Source organism: Nicotiana attenuata, chromosome 8 (genome assembly GCF_001879085.1).
Source record: "Nicotiana attenuata strain UT chromosome 8, NIATTr2, whole genome shotgun sequence".
Taxonomy (NCBI): domain Eukaryota; kingdom Viridiplantae; phylum Streptophyta; class Magnoliopsida; order Solanales; family Solanaceae; genus Nicotiana; species Nicotiana attenuata.
This window is the reverse complement of record NC_031996.1, coordinates 7122506-7137906: the sequence shown is the minus strand read 5'-3', so window position 1 is coordinate 7137906 and position 15401 is coordinate 7122506. Positions and strand designations below refer to the sequence as shown.

General features: G+C 36.6%; 1 pseudogene; it reads right to left on the bottom strand.

Moving 5' to 3' along the window:
* LOC109231460 lies at positions 2454-10364 on the bottom strand (annotated as a pseudogene).

The window sequence follows — 15401 nt, the reverse complement described above, 5'->3', positions numbered from 1 at the left end:
AATTAGTGTGTTACTGATAACATAAAATTATTGTCGATGACCATGAAATAGAGCCTTATACATTTTTATTTATTTCTCTTGGAAAGGTGAGATGTTTTCTCAGAAGTTTCCTGCTTATTTTTAACGCACTACGTTTGATTTAGTTAGGATTGAGGCACTGTTGTTACTTGGCCATTAAAAAGCCGGCTTTCGGGAATGTTGACTAATAGTGGATTGCAAAACCGGTAAAATATAACTGAATTCAAAACTTCAACTATGACTATTTTTACGAGTTAATTGCTTATGGACAAAGTTCATCAATGAGTAAAATATAATTATTTCCTGCGGTGCTTGCAAATTTGGAGAAAAAGGGAGGGACAATAAAAGGAGGGCTTAGAGTGAAACCATGTAGTACTATAGGTTATGTCATAGTCATAACCTTTCCGTGCTTTCATGTATAATACAACAGATACTAATCCCAATTTTTAATGGGAAAACAAAGTGAACAAACATGCAGTATACTTCGAACCTTATTTGATTGAAATGTTTATCAAAGAGCTGACTCCATTCTTTTCCTATTAATTGATTGGGGATCTTAATCTTTTTAGCCTTTTGGTAATTGCAGAAAACTAGATAGTGACGTAAGAAACAAGGACGTGCATTTCTTATTCAGGCAAGTTTCTGTTGTTATATACGATTTTCCTTACTTAAATATTTGAATTTTTTAAATATCTTTTAGCCTTCATATCTTTCTGTATTTTGGATGGTAAATCGGAAGGCATTTCTTTATGTACACTTTACGATCTTTCTACTGCTTTCATCAATTTAGAAAGGATGAAAGAGAAAGAATTAAAAAAAATGGAAGAACATATGTGAATATGTTTCTTTTTATCTTGCTAAAAAAGAATTCCTGAATCCGTTGAGACCTTAAAGATAATCACTTTCATAAAGAGAACTTGCAACTATCTTACATAAGGGGAACTGCATGTTGAAAATAATAATATAATTTCCTGCATATAATTCTCTACCACCTCTGCTAAGCCAAAGTAATAGTGAAAATTCATTTTAGAAAATCATTCATTGCGTTGCAAATTTCATGTTTTCTCGCATATGCCTTTATTTCTCTCTCCGGGTCTTTTTTACTTTGAGGGATTTGAACTGATGTGAAGAATATGAATTCCTAAAGATAAATACATGATGCCTTTCGAGTTTGAGAATTTCGCTGAAAGATCTGAACTTCTCAGATTAAAAGAAAATTACGGTGTATCAGTCCTTGACTTTTTTCATATATCTAAGCTTTAATAGATAGAGCTAACTTAGATATGCAATAACGAAATGATACATTATCCCAGTTGTGCTGCTAAACTCTTCTCTATGGAGTTGCTACCTAAGTGCTAATTCATGTGTTCAAGGCAGGGGCGGCTCTAATGCTATTAATGGTAAGGCTTGTGCCTTAGGCCCTCAAATTTAAGGGCCCCATTTTTTAAAAATATTGAGTTTATAAGTATTTAAAAAATAGTACTTTTAATATAAAAGTAAAGCTTTTCAGATAAAAGGAAAGAAAACTTTTTAGTATAAATAAAGTAATAATTTGACTTATTTAAAAATGGGTAAATGAATATTTTTCTTAACGTTTCAATTTGAATTTATTTGACAATGCCACTCTTTACTCCTTCATTAGATAATGTGTAGAAATTTTACTTCCCCTTCCTTAATTTTACATATTTTTTGTCTTTCTCTTTGATATTCTTATTCCCCTTTTTTTCTCCAAGATTTCATTATTCACATTCTTTCTCCAAGATTTTACTACTTACCTTCTTTCTCCAAGATTTCGTTAGTTCAAGTTTCCAACAGTACTTTTAAGCTTCCAATAGTTTTGTACTTTTATTGCTCTATAAAGTCTAACCTAAGATAAATAATGTCTCAAGAAAGAAAAAATGAGTTGACTATATTATCAATTGAAAAGGAATTATCAGAGGAAATCGATTACAAAAAAAAAAATTATGATAAAATATATACATATATTGTAACTTTCTTTTAAAATTTAGGCCTCATATTAAACTTTGGCTTTAGGCACCCCATGTACTTGAGCCGCCCTGTTCAAGGGAAAAGAAGGATATGCAAGATAGCTTTCTAGCTCTTAACTTCATGTTCATCTAGAAATTAGATGTTTGAGATTTTAAGAAATCACTGATAAAGCTTTTACAGTTTTTAGTTTCATCTTTTTAGTTAGTTAGAAGCGAATATAAGCTAAACAACAAGGTAAATTTATATTTCAAGCTGACTTTCTCATGAGATGACTCTTTCCGGAGAGTTATATATGATATTAGTTGAGTATTTCAAATAAATGTCCTCAACAAAAAAAGATAATTTAAAAATTAAAACATTAATTTTGATGTGATACTATAAATAAGATATAAATATCAATATACTACAATTAGTTCCTTTTTAATATTGACTGCGCATCGCGCGGGTACTGATACTAGTTTGTATTAATATAAAGACACCACTGAAATTGTGAAGTCACCCATAATTACAGTGTGAGTGTCCATACAAAACTAAACAAAAAAAGGACACTGGTCACCCTTGTTCTTCTTACAATGAATCTAGGGCATCTAAGATGGATTCATGATCCTCCAAAAGTTTCCTTTTACACCAAAAATAAAAAAGAGCTACAAATTTCATCTTTATCTTCTGGATGTTGTTGAACTTTTCTTCAAAGCATCTTTGGTTTCTCTCTTCCCATACTGTCCACCATATACAAGCTGGGACAATTTTCCACCTCTCTTTGTCTCTCGAAAGTGCTCCCTCTTTATTCCAGCTTAGCTAGAATATCAAGGATTCCTCCCGGCATTGAACCAATACCCCTTTTCCTTCACATGATTCCTCCATCATGCCAATTTCAAACCAACTGTTGACAAAAATTATAAGCTTACATATCCAGTTATCATCACCAAGGAAATGTTTGAATCATCACATACTAAAAACAGGTTTTATCAAACTTATGATTAATGGCAGGTTGAATAGCAGATTTTAGACGTATAGGTCACACGGGATCATCATCCTCAACAGATTTTAGAAGCTAGAACAAACAAACAGGTTTAGAGTAAATGATAAAGGAGCATCAAAAAAACAATTTCATTTGTCCATTCAAATCTAAAAAAACACTTGAGAGTACAAAACATACCTACAGCTGCGAGATCCAAAGAAATTAGCCAAATAAAAGCTTTGAGAATTCAGTGGTGAAGCTTAATAAAGCAGATCCAGCAAGAGTCGGCAGTGAACATCACTTCTATTATTCTGGGAATTTAGAGGATCGTTTTAATTTAGATGCAGGAATGTTAGCATTTCCTGTTTCTTCCTCCAGACAAAATACCATTGATCTGTTTCCCCATGCATTCCCAGGTAGCTTGCTGCTCTTTCACAACATCACCATAAAGAACTTCAAATTTCTTGTCAGGATGCTCTTTGAGCTTCCAATCATTCAGGTCAGGCCTCTCAACAGCTAATGATTTTAATGTTGGTTTTGCAGCTTTAAGGAAATCCAACCTCCTGGCAAAAACTTTCTGCTTAATAATGGTACTCTTGCTAAACTCAAAGAGAATAAAATTCCTTGCTAAGACTTCAAGTCCATCATTCTTTCCATAGATTAATGAACTTTTTGGAACCCATAATCCTTGAACTAATTGTGCGTATCTTTGGAGGACTCTCAAAATTCCATCAACAGGATCATCCAGCGCCAGGTGCTTTAGAGCATCAAAACGATGAATTGGAGGCCCCTGTTACCGAAAGAACCAAGATTTAGAAATATGCTGCCTTTATGAATTATCAGGATCATGAGACCTTGTAAACAAACTTTGTTGCAGGCATAAAAATATACAAGTAGCGCATAATTCAAATAGCGGGTATAAACCTCAAGAAGCCAAGTTCTAATGCGTTCTTCAAGAGGTAATTGAGACAACCTGAAAATCAGACATTTGACAATTTAGAAGTTAGGAGGCATAAAATGACTGGGAAAAATGTTTAATTGAAGATAGTTGAGAAATATGGCATTTCAAGAACAGCTATCTACTAATCAAATGGCTGGGATATTGATAAAAAGAAATACCAAATTTCTGGCTAGAGAAAGATAATAGAAGAATCACAAATGGAAGCAATTCAAGTCATGAGCTGCATATTTATGTCAAACTACATTGTCAAGCCCCCAACGAGGTGATTAATTTGCAATTTCAACCTCAGGTATTTGCTAAAGAATGGAGTGGCAATACTAGAGAAGAAAATAACACCTCACAGCAAAGAAGACAGCTCTATGATCACAAATGCAAATAAAAATTTCGTTGTTGTCCTTAGCAGCACCTCCAAAACCTTTCGATGTCGGAATAATCGATGAGGAGAAGGATCAATTAGAGAGGCTGCAGTACCTTGTTCGAAGAATTTTTAATCTGTCAGTGTCAGTTGGTCTGCCAGGACATACAGCGTTCAGATAATCAACCCTGTGTATCAAATTAACAGAATAGAAAACTGGTATTAGAATAAGAAAGACAGTGGATGAATGTATGCTTTGAGAAAAAATGCTTCTTATTATTTGTCCTGAAGAGAAGCAGTTTCTCAAGCGGGAAAAAATCAACCATATTAGGAGACACATACGGGCTCATTGAAAATGGTACTGGAGAGCCTTCCCCCATGGCCATTTCCTGTAGATATCTGGTTGAAATGTCACTCCTAGCTCCATGGTATTTTAGATGAACCCAATGCTAAAACAGGAAATGAAGAAGATACCAATAACTTCTCACGAGGATCTGAATTAACGAAACTGTTTGAAATGATATTTGTGACTGCATGAAAAAACCTAACTGCTCTTGAACAGATATATAAATAGAAACACTAAAAACAGAAACATCAATCCAAATCTTAATAGATATTAGATGCAAAATCAGCAGCCACTCAAGCTAAAGAACTATTGAGAGTTATTAGCTAAAATCGAAAACCGGAAATTTCGTCAGTACATGGTCACAGGTGTTTATCATACCTCTCCAATATCCTCATCATTCCCAGGTGGTTTGTTCTGCACAAAAGGTATATGTTATAAGAATAAATCGAAGAATGGTAAAGCTTTAAGCAGCATTAAGGGAGGGATAACCTAGTGGCAAAGATCCTCCACCTCCAACAATAAGTTGGGGTTGACACTCTTGAGTCACCTAGTGAGCAAAATGGAAAAGCAGGTATTGGGCTCCTAGGTAAGGGGTTTGGGTGTGGAGCTCACAATACTAGGACAAAGATTAGTCTTGAACGTAGCAGAATGGTTAACAAAAGAAGATCAATCTGTAGGCATTGCCTTATCATATTTACCCGAAAATGTGGCAAACCTAGTCCGGAACCAAATAGTCCTCCACATAAAATATCTTAAGTGCTAGCCACTAATTTGTACAATAATATCACATGAAGATTAGTCATAAACAAGGTCCATTCAAATTGATTAGGAGCTGGGCATCAAAGAGCAAATCATGAAATGAACCTGCTTCTTTGATGGACCCGCGGGCTTTTTTTCCTCGACTTCTTTGTTAACAACAGTTTTTCCATCACCGCTGGTGGCAATGTTCTTCTTCAACTCGCTTTCCTTAAGATGCTGCTGTGATGGTCGAAGCTGTACAACTGCATGAATAGGATTGAGGTGTAACTGCATAACAAACAGGAAGCAAGAGCGTAACTGTGGAGAACATTAAAAAGTGATAAATTTTTTCCTTTCAACACAGAAATGAGCTTCAAATTGCTATCAGCAAACTAAGAAATTTTAGTAGAAGTTTCTCATGCTGACATGTATAAGAAACGGAAGAATATAACTAAAAGGACTTGACAATTTTCTAATACTAAGTAGCAGAGCTTGGGTAAATATGAGAGCCAGAAGCATTACAGCAGTTCCCCACTGCATACATAAGGTAGAGTCAGATTTGACAGTGGATAATTTGCTTCAACTTGAAGCTGACACAGAATTATTAAACTTGAAGTTGAAAGAGTAACATTGTTATTGTCCAAATTAGTTTTTGAAAAAGAAAAGGGCAAAAGCTGGAGATGTATAAGCACATACACAACCTGCGGAAAACTAATTTTCTGTAAATACAACAACAATAACAACATACCCAGTATTATCCCACACCGTGGGGTCTGGGGAGGGTAGTGTGTACGCAGATCTTACCCTACCTTGTGAGGATAGAGAGGTTGTTTCCGGTAGACCCTCGGCTCAGGATACAGCAACAACCCAGTAAAATCCCACAAGTGGGGTCTGGGGAGGGTAGTGTATACGCAAACCTTACCCCTACCCCAAGGGAGAATTTTCTGTCAATCAGAACTCTAAAAAACTAGAAGTTGGAGATGCACATCAACAACAAATGGTTTACCTTATCACCAATGTGGACCCCAACAGCATATCCAGAGGTGCAAGTTGATAATGGTATCCATGATGTAGAAAGAGTCTGAAAAATGAGAAACAATCAGATTATTGGTAAAACGATTAAATCTGTAATTCCTGCCAAGGGAACAAATATCAAGTGCAGAGTTTCCAGAATCTAAATGTCAACCTCCTTATCCTACACCTAACAGCAGGGATACAACCATGAAGCTGGAAGATATATAATACATGTCCATGAATAGCAAGGAGTATGTCCAAAACAAATGGTATTATAAACGGAATATAAGGTGGAGCAATGGATAGACACATAAAAAGGAAGATCAGATATTAGTGGAAGCCGAGCAGTTTCGTCAACATGGAAAGCAAAAAATATATAGAGACCAACATTGAAGGTTAATAGATGCAACAACAACAACAACAACAACATAGCCTTTATAATCCCACAAGTAGGGTCTGGGGAGGGTAGTGTGTATGAAGACCTTACCCACCTTGAGCAGGTAGAGAGGTTATTTCCGATAGAGGCTCGGCTCAAGGTTAACAGATGTATGGAAGCAAATAACGCAGGAAATTAGCTCAAAGACTTGCTCTTTTAAGTTAGAGGATAAATCGAACGAACCTGCTTTTCCATCTTTACTGCATGATCAGAGTCTCGGTCAAAATTTTTCGAATCAAAATCTATTGCCAAATCAACCTCCATTTGTGCAGTTGAAGGTCTCAATCTCACCTATAAATATATAAAATCTGAGTCAGATGTCCAAGCTGGTCATTTAAAACCAGCATTTTCTATCTAATGATTGATACTACTGATTTATTTTGCGTAAGAAACACCAAAAGCAATTTTTGTGACTCACCTCTTGACATCTTTCCTCCAATTCATGCGGACGCCATACGGGCCTCAACGGATATTGGAACACATATAGCTGACGAAAAAAGAGAAATTAATACTTAGCAAATAGAAAATTTTCCAAATTCAACAAATAAACCAGCTAATTAAATAACAAATAAATGTACCTGAGAGTTAGGATCAGTGGAAGGGGTAAAAAACATTAATTTCATGAACAACTTCATCTTCAGCGCTATCAATATCCATGGCGACTTGTTCTTCTTCTGCCACGTCGTCTCCCGTAGTGTTTTCATACAATGGAACGTCATCTTTACCCAGTGCTGCTCCATTTTCGTCTGGATGATCTTTTACTGAGGGTTTTGAAACTAATTCTTCCTTTTTAGTCGGATTAAGAGGATCAGAAGATGATAACGGTGTTTCAGGTTGGGGTTTGGTTACTGGTTGGGGTTGTGGCTTCAGTTTAGAGCTTTTGGGAGCAAAACGTGATGGCCTAGTCGAGCTTTACTCGCCGTCGAAGTCCAAGTCCATCTCCGCCATGTTCTCCGCCGGAAAAGTGAACTTCAACGCAAGTACAGCAGTTTAACCCAATTTATTTTACTAAAATTGTAAATTAAATTTGGAATGTCAAATATTTATTTTATGGATTTATATTATATATACCAAATTTTGTTACATTATCAAACTACTTAAACAATAACTACCTGTAACATTTATAAAACGGTGAATTTGGTAAATAAATTAAAATATAAGGCAAAGCGCATATTATACTCATTGACAATAAGTGTCCACCTTGCTTTTAGCACGCCCATTAAGAAAATACTAAATTCTATATAAAAATACCTACTATGACTAAACTACCCCTAATTAAACATTTAATGTGAGGAGTAAGAAAACCTTTTAGGGATATGTACATAGGGGTTATTTTGTAAAAACAAATTGAATTCTTTCTTGATTACATAATTGGACACTTATTTTGAACCAAAATGAAAAAGCAAATTGGGCACTTATTGTGAACCGGAGGGAGTAACTGGTTAAGAATAACATATATAAAAGTTATTACAATTATTGATAAATTAGTGGATTTTTTTTTGGTAATTAAAGAACTTTCATTTCTCAGAAATATTTACAACCTGTAATCGAGCTTAATCTGAACATAAGCCCCAGATTTTAGCTTTTCATTTCCCTGGCCTCAGTTCTAACTACTAACTACAAGAAATATTTCATTGTACAGTAGGATAGTAGTTAAGTTCCATCAATCTTCTTTGTAGTCGTTGTTTACTAGTTCCTCGTCCATGCACGTCTTGCGTTGTTGCTTTGCTTAGTATTACTTCTAATCGCTGTTCTCCTTTGAAAATTCTGCCATTCCTCTCTTGCCATATGTAGTACAGAGTTCCTGCCAGGATGAGTTTATACAACTCTTGTGCTCCTCCCCTTATAGTATTTTCTTGCCCATTCAATTTCATTTGCCCACGTCATTGTTTGCCTCTGAATCCCTTGTCATTGCAGCATTGCTGTCCATACTCTTGAGGAATAAGGACATTTAAAGAACAAGTGATCACTTGTTTCCTCCTCAGTGTTACATAATGAACATGTTACATCTTCCACATAACCCCAACCCCTCAATCTATCTTTAGTCAGTAGCCTTCGATGTGCAGCTAGGAATACTGTAAAGTTCCATTTTGGCAGTCCAGCATTGTTGTACACCAGTTTCCTCCATGGTACTCTAGCAAAGTCACCTCTAAGTTTCACATACATAGTCTTAATAGAAAAGTTTCTTATCCCCTCTACATCCTCCTCTGCATAACCAGCTTCCTCAAAATATTGTTTGGCTTTAAGAATCTTCTGTACCATCCAAGAAGCTTGTTTTGGTTCAATGCTCCACAATGAATTCTGCTTCTCATAATACACATGTATCTATTGCACCCACATCTTATCTTTTTTCTTACATAGGTTCCATAGGAGTTTACATATAGCTGTCTTATTCCATGCCTCAATATCAAGTAAATTTAAGCCACCTACTGCTTTAGGTTTACACAAGCTGTCTACAATAGAGCTTTCCTTCATACTTCTACACCCCCAGTCCATAGGAATATTCGACATACTCTTTCAATGAGTTGGATCAGTTTTTTTGGCAGCACAAACACCTAAGACCATAATACTTGAATAGAGAATAGCACACTCTTGATTAGCTGAATTCTTCCTGCATAGGACAGGAATTTTTATGTCCAAGATTGGATTCTCCCTAGCATCTTTTCAAGCAGAGGCTGGCACTGCACCAATGACAACCTCTTAGAGCTAAGAGGTATTCCCACGTACCTAACTGGTAATGTTCCTTTGACAAAGCCAGAGCTTGTAAGATCTCCTGTTGTTGATCAACATGCACTCCACCAAAGAATATGGAGCTTTTATCAGCATTTGCCACTAACCCTGGAGCCTTTGAAAACTGCTGAAAACACTGAAATAATAGCTGAACAGATATAGCATCACCTTGACAGAACAGTAATAAGTCATCAGCAAAACTCAATTACACTATGTTCAGTTTGCCACATTTAGGATGGTAGTTGAAGTTAGGGTCCCTCTTAAGTGTCTTCAATAATCTTGTCAGATACTCCATAACCAATACAAATAGGTAAGGAGATAGGGGATCTCCCTATCTCAATCCTTTCTTAGCTTGAAATGGCCTTGTAGGCTGCCTATTAATTATGATGGAATATGAGAATGTTGTTACACAGCTCATAATCCATTGCACAAATCTCCCTGGCAGCTGCAGATATGTCAACACTTGTTCTAGATAACCCATTCAACTGAGTCATAAGCCTTCTTCATATCTATTTTCATCATGCATCTAGGAGAAACACCTTTTCTGCCATATCCTTTAACTAACTCAGGACTAAGTATTATGTTGTCACTTATCAGTCTACCAGGAACAAAAGCAGACTGACTTTTATCCACCAGTCCATCCATCACTCCTTGTAGTCTATTAGTTAGAATCTTTGATATAATCTTGTAAAGTATTGTGCAAGATGATATTGGCCTGTACTCAGTAATTTTAGAAGGGTTTTTCACCTTAGGAACAAAAGTTATTGTTGTACAATTTATAGGCTGATACATATTTGAACTTGAGAAGAACTCCATAACTGCATCTGTAATTGTGTCTCCTACTACAGGACAAGCCTTCTTGAAAAATAAAGCATTGAAACTATCACACTCAGGAGCTTTATTGTCACTGATGCCTTTTGTCGCGCCCCCTTTTTCCCCTCCTCGCGGAGAGAGGTACAGGTTTCGACATTCCATGGGGTGTGATAACTCGTTTCCCTTTGCGAATTGGGTATTTGAAGAGTCTCCACCTAACGGATTATGGCGCGTTAGGGCACCTAGAGCGATTAACTCTTGGATTGGTTTGCATTACCAGAGATTAGGGTAAGGGCTCGAAATAACCTCGAGGGGAAGGTGTTAGGCACCCCTCTTGGTCCACAACTGTGGGTCCCGGCCGAACTTATGTTCACAAATTAGTCCATATAAATAAACAGTTGAATCAAATAGGTTGCAAGTAAAGCACGTTGGGTAACTCAAGTAATAATGACTTTTTTTGAACAAGTTGTAAACACAGGTTTTAAAAAAAAATAGAAAAAGGAATTTTGGTAAATGAGGAGTCCTAGGTTGGTTAGCCTATAGGATCACCCCCATACAATGTCCGGTAAACACTCCTCGATGGGGGGCTACACGTGACATTAGCGCGTAGTCATCATATCCCATATCTACCCTTCTTATCCCCTTAGTGGTCATGCAAAGCGAGTGTTTGGTCAGCGATTTTTATTGCGTGCTGTTACCCGTCCCTTCTTAATGGTCCTGGAGGGATTTAGGGCCTATACCTATAGGTGGTTCTAGACAGACCCCTAAGGTTTTAAAGGTGAAAATTCTAAGGCGACAGGCAAAACAATTAGGACTTTTAACACATAAGATAAAAGGGATCAATTAGAGGCTCAAAGTTTCCTCCTCAAATAAGGCACATAAACAACACGACTTCAAGAACAATTAAGGGCTTTTTATTAAACAGTATCCTGAGGCAGGATGTCTAGGTGAATATACAGAAGACAGGCAATTTATTTTATAAACTCAGGAGTAATGACCCTAGCAGTTGCCAATTGGTTTTTAAAAGCCTGTTAGGATCAGAAAAACATTAAGTCGTAGAAATAGTTTCAGGATTGCAAGTTTTGAAAACGCCCTACACGCTTGCCTATACGTGGAACACTGATGAATACATTTTAAGGAAAAATAGGGCGGATTTTAAAACAGACTTTTAAATCCCTATGGGCATGTTGTCTAATAAGAGATTAAGGCAATTTTTAAAAGAACTCGCTTCAGGAAATATAAATCATTAATTAAACCAGTTCGAAAATGAACTAAACGTAGACTGGATTGATTTAAACTAGTTTAGATCGATAGGCAGAATTTCTGGTGGCGTTCCTTATAGGCGTGATATCTAAGTTTAATATTGATTTCAGAAACTTTGCAGGCATGAAAAATATGTAAACACTTATTATAACAGAGGCTGGGTTGAATTATATCCTATAGGCACGTCATCTACTTGTGAAACTGATTTTAAGACTTATAAACATGATTTCTATTATGAATCACTTGAAACCTATAGGCATGATTTCTAACATGGTGAGACAAATATGGCAAGATGTGAAAATCCTATAGGCATGTTTTCTACTTAGTAAGGCAATCATATCAAAATGTAAAGTCCTATAGGCATGGTTTCTACCCGTATTACCCCACAAACATGTAACTACCCACCCTTTTTCACTAATTACCCCAATATTTGTTTACAAGTTATTACAGACCATATAAATGAATTACATAAGTAGATAGGAAAATAAGAAGCTATTCTATAGGGAGCCTTCAATTAGGCCCAGATTTCCAAAGCCTCCAATAGCCTCAAATGCCTCAATCCCATAGACAATGTCATAGTCTAGGTGCATCAAAGTTCCCTAAGGATCTCAAGGATCCCGAGCAATGCTTACACCTAGACTTGGTAGCCAAATTGAATAAGTGCAGTATGGAAGGGCCAACCTCAGTATGCCAGAGTTCGGAGGGCCCTCAAGGGGATCCCAAGGCAGTACACATACTGGAGGGGGCAGAACTTATTGACTTAGGAGTAGAGTGAGAGTGCTTGACATAATTTGAAAGGGTTTTAGTAAGAAAACAGCATTAAAAGAGACTTGTTTGAAACAATTTTGTAGAATAAAAGAGAGGGTCATGCAGTAAAACAGCTTTGAAAAGAGAGAGTTACATGATCAAGCAACAGTAAATCAAACATGGAATCTAAAATCACATCAGCAATGTTCACAGGACCAAAACCAAGAGGAAAGAAACTACACACAAGGGTGATGTGGATTGGGCACACATAGATCACATGATTGTAAACACAGAACCAGCCAAGGTCTTAGGAAGTGGTACAGACATGCTAAAACACAACTGATCAAGTGTTGGCCCAAGTTCAGGTGAAGTTTTGAAGAATGACAAATGAACTCAGTCATGGACCAGGTCCATCATGTGAGGCACAGTATTTATCAACCTAGACATGTAAGGTACACGTGAAGGAGATAAGTCTCAGTGATCAAGCAGCAATATCTCCTGAACTAATCGAAAAGGTTGCATATTGGAGGAGGAGAGAAAGTTTCCTCATAGGAAGAGGACACAATCTGGATAAAGGATAGGGTTGGAGTTTGTATTGATCAAGGACTCAACTTCGACGGAAGATCAGCAATTGAGTCTCAATCAAACTCTGATTACTAACTCATTAAATAACAGTGATTGTTCTCTTTTACAGGTATTGCACAAACGCAGAAGTTAAACTAAATTGAGAGCAAAAGAGCGAGGCAATTTTGCAAGCAATTTATGTGAGATTCAAGTGTGCATTCCTGAAGCTACTTGGACAAGATAGAAGAACCAATTCCATTGTGTCTTTCCTTTATTCTAGTTCAATTGTAGTAGGTGTTTTAAAGTTGTACCTTTCCAGCTTTCATAGAAGCAATTGTATTAGGTACTTTGTGTATTCAAGTTAGAGTTAACTTGAAGGTGTCGCAACAGTTGAGGCTGTGTGCCACACTGGTATTAGAGTTTAATCCTTAGGTTTACAAGAGTTTTGTAAATGTTGTTTTGGCTCAGTGATTTTAGTGGAAGTTTGGGAAAATCCTACTGAGTAGTAGGTCGTGGTTTTTTTCACCTTTTGAGCCAGGTGTTTTCCACGTAAAAATCTCTGTGTTCTTTATTTTATGTACTCTTAATTCCGCAAACAGTAGGAGTAAGTACACTTAGAAGAACCAGGTTCTTCTAGAGCGAAAATTGGGTAGCACACAAATCCCCCCCCCCCTCCCCTTGTGTGGTATTGACGTTTAGAACATCATCAAGCACAGTCAAAAAACCAGCAATACTTAAGGGGGTTTAGTATAGGATCCAAATGATTTAAGACCAATTCCAGAACCATACAAGTCAAGAGTGTAGACTACATAGAGGGGATTCAAACCATAAACCAGATAGTCCAAAAACAGACTACATAAAGGGGGAACGTGCTCATACTGATCCGAAGGGAGGGGGTTCATAATATGCTAATTATGTATTCACATTAACTGCAAGTTTCACAGCAAAACCATAAGTAGAAGCAAACTAGAAACAAGATGAATTGAAGCAGTAAAAGAACCATGTTGTTGTTGAAACTTGAATTTTGAAACTAGAACATACCAGTAAAGAGGACAGTAAGCAAAAGTGAGGGAGCAGGAGAGCACAATAGTTAGCCTTGGCTTGCAGCCGGCTAACTCAGAATAAGAGCAAGTAGCACAAAGAGCAGAAAGTTGAGGGAGAGAGCTTTTGAACCAAAGTGTTCGTGTGTTGTGTTAATGAAAGAGTGTGTATATATAGTTTGAAAGCAGGTATCAAATAAGGTAAAAATCAAAGTTCATCAGTAATGATGGGGACTCAGAATCAATCAGTCACGAAATCATGGTAAGTACTCCTTTAATTGAGGAGTCAACTTTAAACATGTGGCAAATAAGGAAGGAAATCGTATAAGGCTGAGCATAACAAATAAGGAAATATTTTCTGCATAGTACAAGTACACACATGTAATAGAGGCTAGATTCAGCATATTTCAATCAAGGAAAGACTTCCGAAATCAATTAATAGCATAATTGGCCGTAGAATAAGGTCAAAAAAATATTTTACAAGGTTAAAAAATTAGTTGAGATATCATGCGAAATCAGTGAAAGATCAATCATAAAGATTCAAGGATTCAAAAGTAGAAAATAGCACTGATTTAGCACAGCTTTATAAGAACAAGCACATAGTAAGCAAAAACCAGAACTCTAAGAGGTCGAATTGGACAAAAATCATATATAAATTAGGGATTCATGTAGAGCATAGTCTGAATTAGTAGAATAAGCATGATACAGGCAGGAGAAGTGGAGAATCAGAAGCATTGGTGAACAAAATAGGGTAAAATCACACAATATGCAGGGATAGCCATAATTAGGAACCTTAACAAGCAATCATAGGATAAAATCACAGAATCACAGAAATATATAGATTAACTGAACACGTAATCAAAACAAAACTCAGAAACCCAAGATTAGAACTAAGAAATTAGGGTTTTCAACATAGGCAAGTTGAAGAGGTAGTAAAATTATAGAATTAGTCGAAATATGCAAGCGATAGAAGTTTAAACATAAAGAATTGGTTTAAACGAAGTTTTAGAAGAAGTTCCGAAAACCCTAATTTGGGAAGAAGGTGAAAACACTTTGAAATAGATGATTCTTGTAAAGAGTTACAAGGATAGTGTAAAACATCAAAGAAACAGACTCAAATCGTTTAAAAATTGTACCGATCTAGGAGATGTAAGCAAAAATTAGGGTTTTCAGAAGAAACCCAAGTAGAGATGAAAGAACCTGTCTAAAATCTCAAGGATCGTGCCAAATACAGCGTGATTTCGCTTGAAATTACACTGAAGTAACCAAGAATAGACAATAGCAAACCCTAGATGCAAGTCGGCGTGGCCCAGGGGCCTTGAAGACCTCAGAGAAGGTGAGCATGGCAATAGAGGAACCATTGGAGGCTTAGGAGTTGAAGGGAGGTCACCGGAGAAGACCGGAGAAGAAGGTCGGCAGTTGAGAA